Here is a 19,757-nt window from a genome sequence, read left to right as displayed (position 1 = left end):
TCAGGAATTGCCACAGTAAACCATTCTCTTAGGTCAGCCAACCAGGCTTTGGGACCTTGATTTCAGCAACACTGAATTCCCAGGACTTCATAACTGGTGAAGGTCACATAGTGACGAAAGTATGACAAATGTTGCAATGTTGCTAAAGTCTTGGAGCAACCATTAGAGATGAACATTTCTGATCATTACTAGAACTGACTAATTATTGCCAAATCAAAAAGTCTGAATGTTTCAATAATAATTTTTAAGCCAATTTAAGCAGGAATGTTTGCATAAATAGCACATTTAAAGCAATTATTGAAACAATTAGTGGAAGCATTCGGAATATATAAATGTAAGAATTTGCACTGGAAACCTGATTTTAAGAGTAATGCTCATTCATTCAGGGAACAGAAATATACCATGTAACCTGAATTCTGTGTGCAGTCAACACAGCTCACCTATTGAATATTCACACCAACTGCTTTTGAACAAGCTGCTGACAAAGAATAAATATGAAAAAGAAAAACAATCCAGAAAAAAAAAATCACACTTTGCTTTCAAACAATTCATGAATAGATAGAGAGGCAAACTTTGATGAATAATTGTTCACCCATCACCAGTCTAGGAAAGACTGGACACCTTGATGTAGAAGGGAAATGCTTAATAGCCCACTGCAAGTTCACTTTCCCCTCCAGTTTCGCTTTGATTTTTGTTGAGCCTTTAAAACAGTGCCACACACTAAAATGAAGTTGAACTATGCCCTAGTCCCATAGAGTATGCAATGTAAATTCAAGTTGACAACTGAGAAGGGTCGTCAGCTGACAAAAAGGAGGGGAGAGGCAGGACCGGCTCTAGGCACCAGCAAAGCAAGCATGGGCTTGGGGCGGCACAATTCCAGAGGCAGCGTTCCGGCCCCCCCTTTTCTTTTTGGCTGGGGCAGTTGCGCTCTCGGAGCTTGGGGAGGCAAATTTTTTTGCTTCGTGGGGGAGGGGGGGGGAAAAACCTAGAGCCAGCCCTGGGGAGAGGGAGGACAAGGACAGCAATAGTAATGAAGTCACAAGGTTCCTCAGTAAGGGCCAAGTTCTAATGCCCTTAGCCATGTGATGTAGTACTTTGTTCCATGAGTAATCCCAGGTACATCAAGGAGACTACCAATACGATACTGTGAGTGAGGCCATCAGGATCTGACCCTGAGGCATGAACACATCTGGCTCACTCCAACTATGCTTTTTACCCTTGCCATTAAAGCCAAAACCACTGTTTAGAGGTAAGTAATCACATTTTTAACTGAATGTTTTGAGGGGGGAGGAGGAGGAAATGCTCTTGTATTTTGCATGAGCCAGATTTCTTTTCAGCCACCAATTCAGAAATAAAAGGCCCTATAAGGAGATGCTTTACATGAATCTAAGCAGCCATTTACCAGTCATGAATAGAATGAAGATCAACTAGTCAAAAAACCAAAAGCCCCTAAGAATAAAAAGCTACATTCTTCATTTCCATTTTGAAGTTTAAAATCAATAGTATCAAGCTAATTGGCTTCCTCTACATTAGGATGTGTCTTTCAGGACAATAAAATGGAACTTCCCAGTGACTGGTTCAGCTGCAATTTGAACTTCCCTATTCCCAAGGGTTAGGATTTTATCGAAAAAGACAAGCTCACTGGATACACTGGATGTAGCCACATCAGTCATTTTTGTTGCTCCTGTTTCCTTGATTTTATTACCAAAGGTCATGTCATAAGTATAAAAATAACCTAAGATGAGTGCCAGTGCTCTTTTATTTTGTAAGCATTTTAATATTGACCACAGCAGAAGACAATTATTCCTGTAAACTACTAATGGCTCAAAGAGCATTTTAAACAGAGAGAATGCAAATCTGCAAATTATGCTCCATACTCCAAAGTCTTTCATTATAAGATGAGTGTGTGTTTGTTTAAAAGAGATTCAATCATTTTAGAAAGTTATTTTTGCACTTAACAGACTATGCATTCTGGCTCCAATCCAGCAAAGCATTTACCCACATGCTCAATTTTGAGCACTTGAGCACCTCCTTTGAAGTCAATGGAGATTTCAGCCACTTAAACCAAAAAAAAAAAAAAAAAAGAGAATAAATTTAAATCAGTTGCTGATAACATTTCACGCTGAACCAAATCAACTCCAGTTACCACCTATTATCTCACCTCAGTGTTAGAGAAGAAAGCACAAAACGTGACATTAGCTGCAGTTTAAGGAAACAAGAACCACCTCAGAACATTAATGAAGACTCTGCCCTGTTTACACATTCTCAGCTTTGAACTGATTACCTACTGTAAATCTCTCTCTCCCAGTATTGACAACAAAGATGGACATAACACAGCCAATCAGGGCCACTGTGACTCTGGATGTTTATTACTTTTTCATGGTTATGTGACATTCAGCCACACATCTTTCATTGACTTCAGGGGGTATTGCATAGCTAAAACCTGTGTAACCCTTTATAGCTCACGAAAGCTTATGCTCAAATAAATTTGTTAGTCTCTAAGGTGCCACAAGTCCTCCTTTTCTTTTTGCAGGTACAGACTAATATGGCTGCTACTCTGAAACCTTCACAATGTGAAACTCTATGTAAAACTCCATAGTTGGAGTGAAACTAGCTTTACTTTCAGTTGCTTAAAATATTACAGGATAGTCCGTTAAAGAGCTGATTTCTTCCCAAAGTGCAATATGTCTGAGCTACGTTACTGCAGTTGCAAATGTTCGTTTTCATGACACATCCATTTTAAAACGATACTTATTTGTCAGGCATATTTGAAGTGGGACTTTCCATAGCAAATGATTGAATAAAACAGCAAGGACAAGCTCTGCAACAAGTGAAGGGAAGAAGGGGTGCCTCTGTTGCACACTTTCCCCCCTTCTAGGAGTCCACAGAAGCCCCTCCTTGGGAACTCCCCATCTTGTGAGTGAGTGGGGTAGTCAAACAAAGGCTGGGGCCATGGAGCAGTCACTGTACACAGTATGTTCCCCTGCTTACACAGCAGAATTCTACTGAATTTTCAGACAGGTGTTGATGATGTTAGAAGCAGCAGTAACTTCCAGCATACAGCAGTGGGGAGTAGGACACAGGCATAGCAGTGATAGCTGAGGCCACAATCCTGCAAACAATTATGCACATGCTTAATTTTAAACATGTAATTAGTCCAGCTGACGTCAACAGGGCTACTCAACATGCTTCAACTTGAGCATATGCAGAAGAGTTTGTAGCATCAAGGCAAAAGTCAGCCAGCTCCTTCAGGAGCTATGTGACTGGGGGAGGAGTTCCAGAGAACACAGTGGCTCATGCCCTCTTTATGGCTGTCCTGAGATCCATCCGGTTAGGAGTATGGTTCTCTCACTGATCCACTGGTTTAAAAGAATTACACTCTTGGCCTCTCCATGTACAAGTAATCCACCCCATAGAGGGGAACGTACGAAGGTTCAGACAGGTCAAAAAGGCTTCAGCCCAGAGAATCTCCAGAGGCTTTTTTGCCCCGCTGCAGGACCATGCATATGGTCCTACATCATTATCTACATTTTTTTTAAAAGTTACAAAACGTGGTAATTAAACTTAAGAGTACTGTACTTTTATTTTAGGATAGTTCTGGATTCATTTCCTTTAAATTATAGTTTACTGTCTATTAAAATATAATGGTGTCTGTGCAAAATTAAATTTATAAAGTTAGTGGTGTGCGCACGCACACATGGGTTTAAATATAAACATGTATCTATAGCTATATACACATGCACACATATATACGTAAACACATAAATTCATACAAAGGTAGAAACCATGAGGAAGAGTGTTTCTTCTTTACTGTCGCTTAACACAGTGTGTACATATTTATAGACCACATTCTGCCTAACACATATACACAAACACTATGTAAAGGGACAATAAAGAAGGAATAAGCAGGGTTGGTATTTCAGGTTAGTTAAGGATTAGGAGATAAATAGCATTTTTCAAATTCAATATTTGAATGTACCGTCGTTGACTATGTCAGGCAAGTGAGGATTTTCATTCAAGAGAACAGAAGTTGTGCTGTCCAAATAAAAACTTATTTTCAAAAACACAGAATGGACCTGGACTTTCCATTGCCCTGCATCCTATATAGGGAATTACACAGTGCAAAGCTAATGTAAAGCAGGTTAAATGCTTCCTTTCTGCACTACTTTGCACCAGCATAAATGACTACACAAGGCCACAGAAAATCAGACCCCGAATTACCATCCATGTTTAGATATCAGTGATAGGGGGCCTATTAATAACATCAGCTTGGGTTTTCAACGGGAGTCTGAATTTCAATGGGAGTTTGGCTCTTAACTCCCTTAAACTCCTTTGAAATTGCCAGACATCATATATTTTAGATTACCCTGGGTGACATAGGAGGAGTTCCTTTCAAATTAGGCTGGCACCATACACAGGTCAGTCTGAGAAATGTGGCCTTGCTTCTGTCTTTTCTGGAACTTTTCAAGAACACCACATTCATTTTCACAAAGATAAATAAATGAAAACAAAAAAAAAATTAATGTGCCCACAAGTAATTTTCTTTTCATGCTTTTGCCAAACACAGAATACCATCATAAAATGCGTGCAACACTTAATTTATTAACACATGAGTCACAGGTAACTTTTTACCATGGAAGCGAAATACAGCACATCATTTTAGAACCAGTAAGAATACTGAAAAGTATTTCTATACTGGTGAGAACTTCAGGTTTGCTTCTAGCCAACATTCTTTTAAGTAGCCCAGCACATGTCTGGGTCAACACAGGTTAGGAATATCAATCTGTCTTCTATCTGCTTCATATTTCATCGACAGTAGTCAGACAACAGGAAACTTATTAAAGAGTCTGGGATAGTTATTCTCTGTAGGAATAGCAAAAGAGGATGGCAAATGCACATCCACTATAAACTGCATTCTGTGAAATATTCATTAGCTACAGAACAGTTTTCACAAAACCTTTAACTCCAGCTCAGAAAATCCTGCACAGGTTTGCAAGAGTCCCCCAGCTAAACTGCTAAAGCAAACTAGTTGCAAAATATTTGGTCTTTATGCTTCCAACAAGGAGGCCCCTTTTTTACCCTGTGCCAAAGATCTACATACTAAACCTACAAAGTAAAAGTTTTTGTATGTGTGTTTATCCTGCATAACATTTTACAAACTAATCCATGAATGACCTTTTTACCACAAGTTTGATTTGTCCTTCGTTCTGAAATGTGAGGCTATTCTAATAAGTAGGGACAAGGGAATTCATTTTCTCTAATTTTGAATCCACTTTTGTGCTCGAAAATTTGACTCAGACCTTTTCCACTCCACTTAAGAACCCTGTGAGAATGGCAGCAAAGAATGGGGAAAGAGAACCAAAAAAATAAATAAATAAATAAATAAAAAACCCCAATGAAAAATAGGGTGAAAACAGAGCAGAGGGTGGACAGAGTAAAAAGCTCTAAGTCATGCCCCCCCCTTCACCCCCTACAAAGCATGCAGGATCGGGGCAGATGTCACGTGGATGAAGAAGTGTGTTTTTTCACTCCGCAATGATTCTGTCTAAGAGGCTGGAGCTGAGGCACTAGCTGGAGATGTTCTCAGCTGACTCTCAGGATTGGGTAGAATATTGACTTTTCAGTTAGGCTGGTGGGTTCACTTCTTTGAAAGTGTCGTTGATCATCTACATTAGCAATGGGCACAATTGCTCTTTGGGGCTTTCACCAGCTAAGATGGGCTCTCCAGGTGGTAGCTCAAATATTTCTCAGGACTTCTTGAGTTTCATTCATTATGATAGGGGTAAAACTGGGTCAGGTGTTGCACTGTGGATAATGCCAAGGTAGACAACTCTCACCCTGACAAGATGGCAAGTTTATCCTGCACTCAGTGGATCTTTCTTCAAAGCTAGATGAGAATTCTTTGTGGTAACATACTTGGGACCCATGTTTGGATTATGCAGCAGTATATACAGCAACCACTTATGGCAGCCTAGTTTTTAGGGTGGTGTTCTAGCTACTATGGTCAAATTCAGCTTGTTATTCTAATGCCACATGTAGCTCTTTGAGGTCTTGAATGTAGCTGCCCTAAAGTCTGTGGTCTGATGAGTGCTCCTCTCAGTTGTACTCTGCAGATCTTCAAGAATGGGTATTGCATAATATAAGTTTCCTTCCAGCTACAAAAGGAAGTTTAAGTGAATCACCTGGGGTGGATGGGGAGAAACATGGTTTTAAGTAACAGGAAACCGTAAGTGTCCAGTGAAGGCATCACTGTGCTCCCAAGGTGAAGTCTGTAGGATGGACTCTTGTAATGAAATGCATGAGTCCAGAATACAAGGAAGAATCTGTATTGTAAGCATAGAGCTCTCTTTGCTCACAGTAGCCTAGTAAGAGAAGAGCATTTCTTTGATGCAGAATATTCCTACTGGAAAAGAGCTTTGAGGAAAGTGTCTAGAAGAAAGACACAGAACAAAACGAGACGTAAGAAGTTTGGGCTCCCAGTGGGGCTACTCATGTGCACAAGTGCTTTTAGGACCAGGGGCTCAGACTGTAATCTCTTTGGAACAAGGACAGTGTGCACAGTAGCCAATACAGCCGGGCCTCGATTGGTGCTTCTGGGCACTACCACAGAACAAATGAATAAAATAATGTTAAAGTCAAAATCTCAGTTACATACAGTTTTTCTTTGTTTTCAGAGTAGCAGCTGTGTCAGTCTGTATCCGCAAAAAGAACAGGAGTACTTGTGGCACCTTAGAGACTAACAAATTCTTGGCATCTACATAAACTTTAACTACTAAAGATACTAAGTGGGTCCCCTATGACTGGCTGAATAAGCTTCACCTCTACAAGCAGATCAGGAAACTTTTGCTGAACATATGTGGACTGTTTCCATAACATATGAAAGCATCAGAAAAATCCTGCTACACATGCAACAAACACTGGGGTTGGAGGAGTGGTCCAGCTATATGAATAGATGTAATTATTAATTGTATTATTTCTATTACAATAGTGCTTACAGGCCCCAACCAAGGTCCCAGTTTGCTAGACTCTCTGCAAATATACAGTGAGAGACAGACTCTGCCCTGAAGAGCTTACAGGCTAAATACACAAGACAGACAAAATAGGGGGTATGACACTGCACCCCATATTCTTCAGAGAGATTATTATATGAATATGACAATCAATGTATCTTATGCAAGCTAGGTCATGTAAGATATCATTGTAAAGGTTAGGATTTACTAACTACGATTATCTGATTTGTATGCATGTATCATTTTTGTATCTGAAGTTAGGAATATTGACTATATAGAAAAGTGTTTACACCTGGGGAACGCTCACGAGGCAAAAGGCGGTCAGTCTAGATGGCTGGCTGGGAAGGACTCATTCAGGTTAAAGGGCCATTAGGAGAAAACAACAGGCTTTAGAAGCAGCTAATCTCCCACCAGGAAGCCTTCCTGAGGACACTCTAAACAGCCTCTGACTCATGGCCGCTATGACACAACCAGGTCACCTGGTACTGGACTCCATCTTGGAATACCAGTGTTTTTCCACTGACTGGTGTGGGAACCCAGCTTTGAGACAAAGGGTTCCTGCCATATGCAAAAGCTATTTAAGGCAGATGAATGACATCAGTGTGGCTCTTCACTAACTCCCTGCCCAAAGAGACTCCTGAAAACACCTGAGAAACAAAGGCTGAACTGGGGGAAGTACTGGACCCAGGCTAAAGGGATTTTTAGCCTGTGATTGGAACACCTGGGGTTTCTAAGCTGTGAGCCTGCGCAGCTTGCCCCTTAAGAACTTTCAGCCTGCTTTAATCATAATTCAGGGTGAGAATTTTGCTTTGCATATACAATCTCTTAGGTATATTAAGGTCAGTTTGCCTGTTTTGCTTATTTGCTAGGTAATCTGTTTGGACCTGAGTGCTATCCCTTATAATCACTTAAAATCTCTCTTTCGTAGTTAATAAACTTTTTTTTGCTTGGTCTAAAACCAGTGTGTGGGAGTCATAACTTGGGGCAAAAAGCTGTGTATATTCCTCTCCACTCTGAGGGAGGGGGAAAATTTCATGAGCTTACGCTGTACAGTTCCCTGTGCAGCGCAAGGCGGTATAATTTTGGGTTTACACTCCAGCTGGGGGTGCGTGCCTTAGGAATTAGGAGGTGCCTTAGCTGTGCCTTCTCATGCAGGGGGCTGGTTAAAGAACCTGTGTGTATGTAACTGCAGCTGGGTGTGTCCCTACCTGTGTGTGTGTTGGAGGGGGCTTAAGTGCAGTGTAAAGGGAGCCCAGACTGGTGGGTGAGGCAGGCTCAGTGGACCCCAGTTCCAGGTGGCACCCCAGGGGGGGGGAACCAGTCACAGGGAAATGGTGACACAGAGATGAAGAGACTTGCTTAAGGTCACACAGATGATCAGTGGCAGAAGAGAACCCAGATCTCCCAGTCCTGCATCCTAACCACAAGACAGCACTTTATTCCTGCTAGTTTTAGGTCTGTTGCTAAATACAGGCATTATCAAGGTCAGTAGCTGAGCTGAAAATTAAACCCAAGTCTCCCGAGTCCAAATCCTATGCCCATGCCCCCACACCATGCTCTCTCGCTACATCAGCTCTCAGCTAGCATTAGAGACGCTACTTAATTTTATACTTCCCCTATTCCAAAGAATATAATTTGCCTTTTCAGAGAAGGAGGTGGGCATTCAGAGATTTTGGCTGGGACTGTCAAAGGAGCCTAAGGGAGTTAGGAACCCAAAATCCCATTGAATTTTGGTGGCAGTGGGGCAGCTAAACTCCCTTAGACTCCTTTGAAAACCCCGGTGTTTGTATATCCCTCTTTTTAGCCATTCATCTATAACCCCACAGCTATCAGAAAGGTGCACTCTATCATTGTCCAGGCTTTCCCTAGGCATGTGAATAACCTCATCCATATTAATGGTGGGAGTTTAATTACTAGCCAAAGTCTTGTCCTTGTTATACTGTACATTGGCCATCCATTGAAAGCTTGCCCAATATTTCATTAAATCATTGACACTGCCGATGGAAAAGACCTATCAGACCATTTATGCATGCATCCCATTAAAGTAGAATTCTATCTCGCAGAACGTTCTTCTAATGGATTGTCCAGTCTATTCTTAAAACCCCACATGCTCAGGGTTTCCCTGGGGCAACTATTCTACAGCTCACTAAATCCTGTTGTCACAAATGTGATCCAGCAATGGGGCGTATAGATCCCACACCGAAGAGGGAGTTGCCCAAGAGGCTGCAAGAGCAAGGCTAGCCCCACCCCTCCAGCCTTGTCAATCATGTAGGATAGGGAGGAGACCTTTAAAAGGAAGTAAGCTGCAGTCAGCTGGGGAGGGGAGGAGCAAGACTGCCCTAAACAGGAGATTATTGGCATGACTCTTGGACCCACAGGAGGAACTCTCATCCAGGAGATCTTCACTCCAACCCTGCAGGAGTGCAGCGAACTCCCAGGAAGAGACTTATGAATGCTTGCAAGGAGTAGAGGCCCCATGTAAGAAATAAGGGTACTGAAGCCATGCAATGCAAGTAACTGGTCGTGGGCAGATTCTCCCACCACCATTTGGGAGACAAATCTCAAGGGATTCCTTTACATTGTTATTCATTTCTTCCCATTACTCCTAGTTATTCCTCTGTGCTCCAAACTATGTGATTTCTCTCCCTCTTTGGTGTTTACACCCTTCAAATAGAGGTCTTCTGTTATCATGTCTCCACTTTGTCACCTCTTAGTCAATCTCCATCTATCAGTCCCTCCTGCCCATCATCTCTATTGCTCCCATAAATTTTCCTTATTAAGGAATCATCCACATGGCACCTTTTCTTCCTGGCTCTGCCGGCCCTTCAGTTTTGTGGCCAAATAGTTAGCTCACATACCCAGGCAAATCAAAACATGCAGAGAAGCAGGGTATTCATTTGTGAGTTACACTGCCCACCCCTGCAACCACTAACTCATACACCATGTATTCAATTACTTTAATAAACCTTAAGGGCCATGAGTTAGGCCCCATTTCAGCTGAACAGTTAAGCACATCTGAATTTAAAGGACATGCTTAAGTCCTATGGGATTAAAGGATATGCCTAGAGGTAAGTGCATTCTTAAGGGCTGAATCGGCACCTATGCCATGCTTTGATATCAGGGTTTCCCACATGATCGTTAGGTCCTCGTGTTCCAATAATGTAGTAAGTCCTATATGGATCTTTTCTCTCAGGTCGCTAACGCAGAAGGTGTGCATTAACTTCAGTAGGATAAGGCACAGGAGTAAGACCTACATTCATGAGTTAACAAGATCCAGCCCCAACCTGGCAAGAATGTCATCTAGGGGTAGTCAATATGAAAACCTAATAAAATGTAAATAGCTTGTTATGTGCAACTGATTCATTCAATCCCTTCATCACTAAACCATGCCTTCCTTTGTCTGTTAGTGTCCCTTCAGATCTGTGTTCAGATCCTTTCTGTGTGTTGCAAGCATACATAGTGTTGCTGTTTACCGGATCAGAAGATTGACAATCTGTAAGTGTCTAAATACACAGAACTGTCGAAAACCTGGGTTTCCCCACAGCAGAATGATTCTGAGTCTCAAATACAAAAATGATAAGATTTGCAGTAAACAAAAACAGTCCTGATGGAAGAGGATGAGATCAACCAGTAAATACCTGACACACAGGATCCTCAAAGAAAATAGTCTAACTTTTCTTCCCAAGGAACTAAAACTATCTGACATCTAGCTTGAATCATGCAGGAGAATTCAAATTCTTTGTTTTTCCCATTCCAAATATATACCACCTTCCTTCACAGGTCTCATTCTTTGAGAATCTACGTTGCCATTAGAAGTGCGACTGCAGCACATGTAGACATATCTGAGCCAGCTATAATCTAGCAGCTCGAGTACAATAGCATTGAAACCACAGTGGCATATATTTCAGTGGGAGTTAGCTAAAAAAATTTAATTTGTGCACATGCAGACACGTAAGCTTAACACGTCGTCCTTCTCCCGTTTTCTTCTTTCATTTGTTTCAATATTTCTCCAAACAAAAGGGAAGACATTTGGGGTTTTATTTTTGGCTAAGAAGGTTGGGAATTGTATTGGGTTCCAGAAAAATCGCCCAGGGAGGTTCACATGAATCTGAAACTAATAGTAAATGCTGGGAAATAGCTCCAAAGCTGCCAGGAAAAATTCATGAAATCCAGATCACCCCCTCACAGAAGGTTTCAAAAATTTACACACAGGCAGCAAAAAAACACCTGGTTTCACTTTCATTGTGGATTTCATACACCTCAGCTTTTCACTTATGGCTGATATTGGTAAACTGCCCATTTTATAGTTTTTGTGACTCACCTAGGTGCTCACTACCATCAGTTTATGCTTTTCAAAGACCTACCTTTCATTAAAAGCCAACCAGCCAAACAAAACCAAGATACTTTGCTTTTGATGCCAGAGCGCAACTTTTTTTTTTTTGTCCATGGTGACATGATACTAAGTAGAGAATGTGCCCTATAATATGTATTAACAACCAAATCTGTATTTCATTCACCAGCTGAAAAGTATCCATTCATAAATACAGCGATTCACTTTTTCCTCTTTATTTTTCAGTACTTGCCTGTAGAGGTCTCCGAATGACTAAAATCAGATGTCTATTTCTTTATAAACCCAATTAATTAATTGAGGGTGGTGCCCTATGAAAACTAGAGAGACCACGGAGACAGATATTGCAATCACATGCAATATCTTTGGGGATGATATTGTATTGAATCTATGAATGGTTTATTTAGGATTGTGTTCTGTTCCATGGGGATGGTTACCACAGCTCCTACAGGAAATACAAACAGTGGGAGGTGATGAAGGTGAGTCACTGAGACTAGACAATTCGAGAGAAGTACCACCCCATAAAGTGGTTTGCTTATACTGGTTAAAGATGGGTTTACAAGAGACTAAGAGACAAAGAAAGGGCTTTTGCTATAACAGAATGAGCTTGAACTGAGGGCCTTCTTTCTCATCCAGCAAATGAACGGGACACTCTGTCCAAGGGCGGGGGGGGGGGGGGCAACCCTGGCAGCAGGGTTGGAAACACTTTGATGTACCAGGGCTAAGACTCATGGATGACCACTGGTAAGCTTTCAGCATGCACACACAAACGTTTATTGTTTTTAATAGGTTTCCTCTTATGATTTTACCTTCAGAATAGTGCTTGCTTAGAAAGAACTGTGTGGTAACTTGTAATGGCGGGCAATATACTCGTCATAGCCCTCAGAGAGAAAGCCAAGCACGTGCGCTTGCAATTAGGCAGACTAGGTTGCTGGTGATATCACAGTGTATAGCAGGGAGTTGTGCAGCCTTAAAATCCTGGGTTAGGAGGGAGAGATGACAGCTGGGAGCCAGCTTAAGTGTGTTCCTTTGAGGGACCATGGGGGGGAGATGTAGATGCAGTTACCTTGAAACTGTGACAACCAAAATTTATAAAGAACAGCACACTTTTTTGCATTTTCAACCCTTGGGAACTTTTGACAGACACCAGCTGGACATTTAAATTATGTACCCATTTGACATGAAGACCAATCCCTTCAAATAATTATTTTCTTTAGAAAGAAATAATTCTGACTCTACTATGAAGAGCAAGTATCCTAAATTCTACTGTGAGCGTTGCATACCTTGGGAGAAAAGAGGAAGATCCATCTATCAGGAGATTTCTAGACATGGAAACCTTATATTATAGGTATTAAGAATAACAGGTTACTAACTAACACACACCTTACACAGTGCACAAAGTTCATGTTTTTACTTTGTAAGGGATCATGGGCATGCCTAAAGTTTCACTTGAGTTTCAGGATCCATGGAATCTGAAAATATAATGAAAGCTGCAGAATTTCAGCTTATTTCGCATTAAAACCATGCAAAACCACAGATTTTATCTTATTTAAATTAATCAAACCAAGGTTACTTGAAACGTTCACAAATCTTAGCACACCTTTTGATGAACCTGGTCTGAATTTTGAGTTTGTAATGTGATCTAAAATAAGGGCACATGGTTTTGAGTTTCACTGTGAATATTTTGCACATTTCTAGTTGCTAACAGCTAGTCAGAGTGTAATCTTTCATTTTATAGAAACAAACTCCTGTATAAATTCAAAGAGCCAAATGTTCACAGAGTTTTTTTTAAAATGTAGGCAAACCAGCAGTTGCTTGCATAAACTTCTCAGCCAATATTTCCAATGAAAATTGAATCGGTGCACTTCTATGTGATTTATGTGCACAAATACAGCTTTTGATTGTGTAAATAAGGAGGCGTACATGCCAATTTTGCATATACAGAAACAGGTAATGTTTTATTAATTTGGTGATAAAAGTCTAATGAAAACATAGAAGGACAAAAAAATTACAAAATTTAATTCCTTCCATGTACTAGAGAAAATTAGAATTTGCACCAAATGTTGAAAGAGTCCAAAGCCAGCACGCAAAGATATACGCACAACTGCACGTTTACATTTGAGAATGCAAATGGGGTAGTGTATATGAGTTAGTTGCATGACCAGCCATCTCCTTTGCAAACATGGTTGTGGTAAACTCAAAGCCAAATGAAAGAAACAAAACCACACAGAAACACAGGGAAAACACAGATGAAAGTTTGGGGAAATTCTGCCCTCAATCCCCAACCTCATCTCACCCCTTTCTTAAAGAACTATAGAGATGTAAAATTTCTAAAAAAAAAATATGAAAATTGTTTTCCTTTTTACCATTATTTTTTCCATTAGCTCATCAGGCTTACCAAGTATTAGTGACACCTGAGATGGACGTTTCCCACTACCAAAAAGAAAAGGAGTACTTGTGGCACCTTAGAGACTAACCAATTTATTAGAGCATAAGCTTTCGTGAGCTACAGCTCACTTCCTCAGATGCATATCGTGGAAACTGCAGCAGGCTTTATATATACACAGAGAATATGAAACAATACCTCCTCCCACCCCACTGTCCTGCTGGTAATAGCTTATCTAAAGTGATCAAAGTGATAAAATGGTTTCCCACTACCATTACCAAATTGATCAGGTTAAGTTTCCCACAAGCTCTGTGAATTCATAGTGCTTCTGTATTCGACATCTTCATTATACTTCCAGATTGCAGTGCACATACCTTGCAAATCCAGTGATTCACCTCCCTAAACAATTAACAGATGGTAGATGGAGCAACTTTGAGAGATTAAACTGTTTTTACTTTGGTAAGTATTATATGGATTTGGGCACCAGTATCCAGTTTAAACTTAACTTACAGTTTGCTTCTAGTTGATAGAGAGCTGGTATAGTAATTCAATTCCATGACCAGGGGGCAGCTAGTGAGTGGTGGAAGTACAATGTTATCAGATTTCCTCATCTTGCAGCCCTGGCTTTGTCTTCTCTTGTCATTCTACCCAGCAGGTTACCCTCCCACAGGCTCTGGGGCTATGCTGAGGTGCTGATATCCAATGACTAACACTGGCTCTTGCAGAGAAGCAAAAAGGCTTGTATTTAGAGCTGGCTGGAAAATAGGTCAACATTTCAGGAAATTTTTCTAAAAATGTCCCTTTTTCATCAAAATTCCAAATTTAAATTTTTTTCCAAAACTTTAAATTTTTTGGACCAGATTATAGCTACTCAAAAATAGGGTTAATTTGTCCTGAACTTTTTCATGAAAACGCTACTTGTTTTTCTTATCATAATTGAGAAAAAAAATTGAAAAATGTCATTGAAATTATAGATTTCAAACTATTGTTACCAGCTCTATTTGTCTTTACAAGTACACTCTCCCTTATCTGATTGTGTGTTACATTGGGGTTACTATTTGTGATGATCATAGAAAGATTTGTTTCACCTTACTAAACCACTTGTAAGGCATCAGATAGTATTAAGCTTGTTTAATTTTGAACTAATCACTTCTACAATGCCGATTTCAACTAACATTTTAAAATGATGACATTCTCACAGCTATGCTTTGCAGAAAATAAATATAATGTTTAGTACTCTTTCCAGTTAAAATGTCACTACTTTATACAAATCGCATAAGGCTTTTTTAATTTAAATTTGGACTAGGTATCTGTCAAAAAAATTATCGCACTATTTAAATATCTGACAACTACAGAAAAAAGATGGACGCATCACATTTAAGTAGCAACTTCTAGGAAATTAGTTACTGCTGCTGCCTGTCCAAGTATGTAGCTGATTTACCAAGGTATATGCCAATGCAGATTATGTACAGGAGAATACTTCATGAAGAAAATGAAGAATTGTGCAACTTTAACTGGAACTTGTAACAACAAAACATGTTGAGTCAAACTCAGACCTGGTGTAACTTGATTTCAGTGGAGTTGCAGCTGTTTACTCCAAGGCTGAATTTGTCTAACGTCTTGTCTTGCTAGCATTCTAATTTCTGTGTGTCACATCCCTCTTACTGTAATAAGGCTGAGGACGCTCCAGGTTTTACTATCCAATACTTTGTGTGTGAAATAATTTTGAGGACATCATGGCTGCCACATGTTCCCTACCAATTCATTGCTCTATATTGAACACATTTCTGCATAAAAGCAATTAGGGAATGTCTCAAGCATGGAAGTTTCCATATAAAATTAAATTCTAACTTAGGTCTTCCTGGAAATAAATCTCATCATCCTATTCTTAGAGGCCTAATTTCCCCCTTTGCTTAAACTTCCAGTAAGAGAACAAAATATATTTTAATGGATCAGGACAGAGTCCTGTGGTTCCATCCCTTGCACTGAGGACATGATTGTGCCGTTTGCTTGGACATGTGAAGTCTCTACCTGCAGTTCACACTGCTGTGCTGCCAGTCAAAAGCCTTAGAGAAATGAAATTATGGTTTGGCATCACAGTAAGTGGTTAAAAAAAAATATTACAGTCTATAGAAGCACTAGCTTTCAACTAGCAACAGTGAAAAGGAAACCAACACTGAAAATATGCTGGACACCAACAATTATGTTTGTCCAATAAAATATTTGTTCTCATGCTCAAAATAGTTTCTAAAATAGCTGAAGAATAAGAGATTGCCTGAAAATACAAAAGCCCCATTTATGGCTGCCTATGGAAACTAAATTGGGTACCACGCTATGGGCCTATGAACTTCAGTAGGCTTTGGGATTAGTCCCACTCACCATATTCAGGTGCTGACAGTACAATAATGTTTTACTCTCATTTTTATTTGTTCTACTTATCATTCACAGACCTTTTCCTGTCCTGATCCAGCATCCTCTCACTCATTTACGTAAGTATTCCTTGATCTCATCCACCCGCACTTCTGTGCCAATTGGAAGAGAACTGAAGTACTTTACAGACTTAAGGGCTACCCCAGAGTCAGCAATTCCTTGCTTGCATACAATTTGTTTTTAATTAATTTTCCCAGGATCAATACAGTTATGTGGGCCAAAACTACAACATGAAAAACAAAACATCACTGAATTATACTATGCTAGAGGGTCAGATCCTGAACTGAGGTAATTTGGCAGAGCTCCATTGAAACAAGCTGGCCTACAGAAACTGACAAGATGTGACTTGCTACACTGATTTCAGAGTAACAGCCGTGTTAGTCTGTATTCGCAAAAAGAAAAGGAGTACTTAAATTGGTTAGTCTCTAAGGTGCCACAAGTACTCCTTTTCTTCTTCCTACACTGAGGGAATAATAAGACTTCAAGTCAAGCACAAAACCCTGATAAGTAAAACAAAGCTACGATTCCTTCAAGGTTATTGAAGGATACAGAATAAAGAGAAAATCAGGTGGCAGTAGAGGGTAGAAAGAGAAGGAAAGAACAGTACCCTAATTTAACTCACCCACATCCCCCAAAGGCCTTGAAAAGTAAAGCAATCAGGGCCCAATCTAAAACCCATTGAATTTAATAGGAATTATTCCACTGATTTCAATAGATAGTGGATCAGACCATCATGGAAGGATGCGGTCTTCTTAGTATTAAAATGATTGCACATCTCATCAGCATCTTCTATTATTCAGAGCTATTTTCTTGACAGTAAGAATCTTTCTAAGCAGTTATAACATGGTAGCATATTGTTTTCAAGATATTATGGGAGAGATTATACCTTTTCCTTTTTGCCATTAATACTCAAACTATTTGTAGAATACATTTAGTCTAGGAACAAATTTTCTTAGTATAATATTAATATTGGGGAAATATTTCCCCAATATCTCCCAGTGCCCAGAAAACTCTAAAACCTACACACTGAACTCCCAGAACTGGGACTGCATCTTCAACCATTTGTCTGAGTCAATGATTTTTGCTTTCAGCATCTTGTAAGGGGAAAGTAACTTCTGTTCATGATTTTGAACTGGAGAGGTCTCTGTCTCGCATTAAGAATGGCTGTTATTACATTCCTATTAACTTCTTTCCATAAGCCATCGCCAGTATTAATTTTTCATTCCTTTTCCCAGCCTTCTCTTCCCCTGTATTTAACATTCATGTGGGTTCTCAGTTGGACATAAAACGTGGTTAAAATATGGACATGCAAAGTGGTTTTCTGGATGTTTTTTCAAATGTAATGTCCCCAAGCCTTAAGTGAGCTGTAGCTCACGAAAGCTTATGCTCAAATAAATTGGTTAGTCTCGAAGGTGCCACAAGTACTCCTTTTCTTTATGTCAGTTATTGAAAGCTTCAGGCTGACTTGTGGAAGTCCAGTCAGTCCCCTGCAAAGGGGGAGGGTCCCAGACCATGGGCTCCAGCCCAATTGTCTACACCACAGTTAAACAGCCCCTTACCCCAAGACCATGAGCCAGAGTCAGCTGACATGGACCCATGTTTTGTTTTTTTTAAACTGCAGCGTAGACATCCTTACTGCTCTCCCCTAGGCATCGTATGAAGCTGTACTGCCTCACTGGAAACACTAGGAGGTAATGTGCTTCAGGGCCGAAACTGCCTCTTGGAGCTCCTGGGGGTGCGGAGGGAGAATGCCTGCTGTGTCATCACTAAGGCAGGCACAGTGGGTGATCCCCCATGCAGACAAACTTTTTGCTGGCCAGTGCAGGAAGGAGAGGAGTGCATAGCCTACCTGTTCCCTGCCCCTTCCCACTGCTTTTGGATGGCTCTGTCAAGTTTTAAAAACTTAAAATTAAGAACATATATAACAGGGTGATTTTCCCCTTAAGGGCTGGAGGCCTGGAGCCAGCCAACACCGATTTCTGAAGGAATTACTCCAGCCCACCTGTGCCACCTTAACAGGCTAGTTGGAGGACAGCAAGAAGCTGCAGAGAAGCAAGAAGCCCACAAAGCTGTGGCAGAGACTGTGAAAAGGCTCCTGTAGGGAAGGCCCTGAGACCAGGAGAATTGAGAAGTCACACCTAAGAGGCTGAACTGCAGCTAGGAATAGCCTGGCATTGTCTGTCGCATTAGGAGAGGTGGTCTGGAAACTCCGCACCTAAAAGGAAGAGAGACATTGCCCGTGCAAGCTCCAGATGAAAATAAAGTGAGACCTTGAATTGGAACCAGCTTGGAGAAGAAGGGCTGAGGACTCCTTGCCAAGGGGAGAGAGAGAGACACTGAGCCAAGAATGAGGCCTGAAGGGTCGGTGTTTGTGAAGACTAAATAAACTGGGTTCCAGAAGGGGAGTGTTTTAAATTACCTTTTGGACTGTGATGTGGAGTTATAGAGCAACCAAGAGGGGAAACAAGCAGGATGCTGCAGTGTCCTCTGGCCACGAGGGTGTGCTGCAGAATTTGGATGTGGATCCAGATTTTGGAAGCCTCCCAGAGGGCTTTGGGAGTGCAGGGACATGGGGCTCTGGTTCAGGCTCATCACTAATTTAAAGTATAACATCAATGAATCTTTACAAATTACATTCCCACCACCACCACATCATACACTAATTATTCAACATATAATGAACACTGGATTTACAGTTCAAAGATCATGTTAGTAAACCCAAATGGATACATTCTATCTAGAAGCATAAAATTATCTGGAATCTGTTTGTTCTGGGTACAGACTATGCAAGAACTAGTTAAATTCACTGTCCTTATAAATCTAACACCTGGTCTTTGGTTTGAAAAATATGGGGGTGGGGGGAGGAAGAGGATGACTAAATTGCCACTGACTGTTCATAAAATATATCAAGTATTTACTGCAGCTGTCCCAGATTCAGGAAAGTGTGTGAAACATTGAGATGTAAGCACATACTTAAAGTGAAGCATGTTCTTAAGTACTTCCTGAATACTGATGACTTCAGACCATGCTTTTGCTGCTCTACTGAATCATGGCCTCCGTGTGTTGAGAAAATATTTAGTAAGAGTAGTGATTCAACCCTACCTATTGTAGTTACTGTATTTGGCACGAATTTGATGTCCCAGATTATGTCCTGTGAGAAATAGGGCATTAAGATTAACCAAGAGGGAAACATACTCCTTTGAGTGTAGATTTGGAACCCTGCTTCCTCAATCAGATTGACAACACTCAGGAGGCGGCAGAACAGCCTTTGTTGCCCAGCATGTGGGGGATCCATCTGCAGATCTCCTAGACAGCTGGATTTCATCCATATAATTGAATATGAATAGCAGAAGTGACTTGTCCCTTTGATTCAGTTCATCGCTTCTATGGAAAAAGGCTAAGCAGGAATGACATGCAAATCTGCCTTCCATATATGGCTCCACAAAATACTCCTTTTTCATTTTTATTCCTCAACATCTCTTCTGCAATCACATCACAGCATTTGCTAATACCACTCAAGATTTCAGGTTAGGACAGGGACAGGTTTTCCAGCTAGAGAGATATACAGAGCCAAGGAGACCAA

At 40.6% G+C, this 19,757-nt stretch overlaps 1 long non-coding RNA gene across 7 annotated transcripts; it reads left to right on the top strand.

Annotated features, from left to right (window-relative positions):
* The first annotated feature begins 854 nt into the window (after positions 1–854).
* On the top strand, positions 855–18,574 carry LOC311519876. Of its 7 annotated transcripts, XR_014711405.1 has the most exons (7): positions 855–1,249; positions 10,418–10,505; positions 11,766–11,837; positions 12,576–12,706; positions 14,103–14,203; positions 16,193–16,233; positions 18,121–18,574. It is a non-coding gene; the product is annotated as an uncharacterized lncRNA (long non-coding RNA). The 7 variants fall into 7 exon arrangements; XR_014711406.1 differs by lacking the exon at positions 10,418–10,505 and having other exon boundaries at positions 959–1,249; XR_014711407.1 differs by lacking the exon at positions 11,766–11,837 and having other exon boundaries at positions 959–1,249.
* The last annotated feature ends 1,183 nt before the right edge of the window (positions 18,575–19,757 follow it).

Source organism: Lepidochelys olivacea, assembly GCF_965140295.1.
Source record: "Lepidochelys olivacea isolate rLepOli2 genome assembly, chromosome: 4".
NCBI classification, from domain to species: Eukaryota; Metazoa; Chordata; order Testudines; family Cheloniidae; genus Lepidochelys; species Lepidochelys olivacea.
The sequence above is the reverse complement of the archived record's forward strand: the minus strand, read 5'-3'. Positions and strand labels throughout refer to the sequence as shown.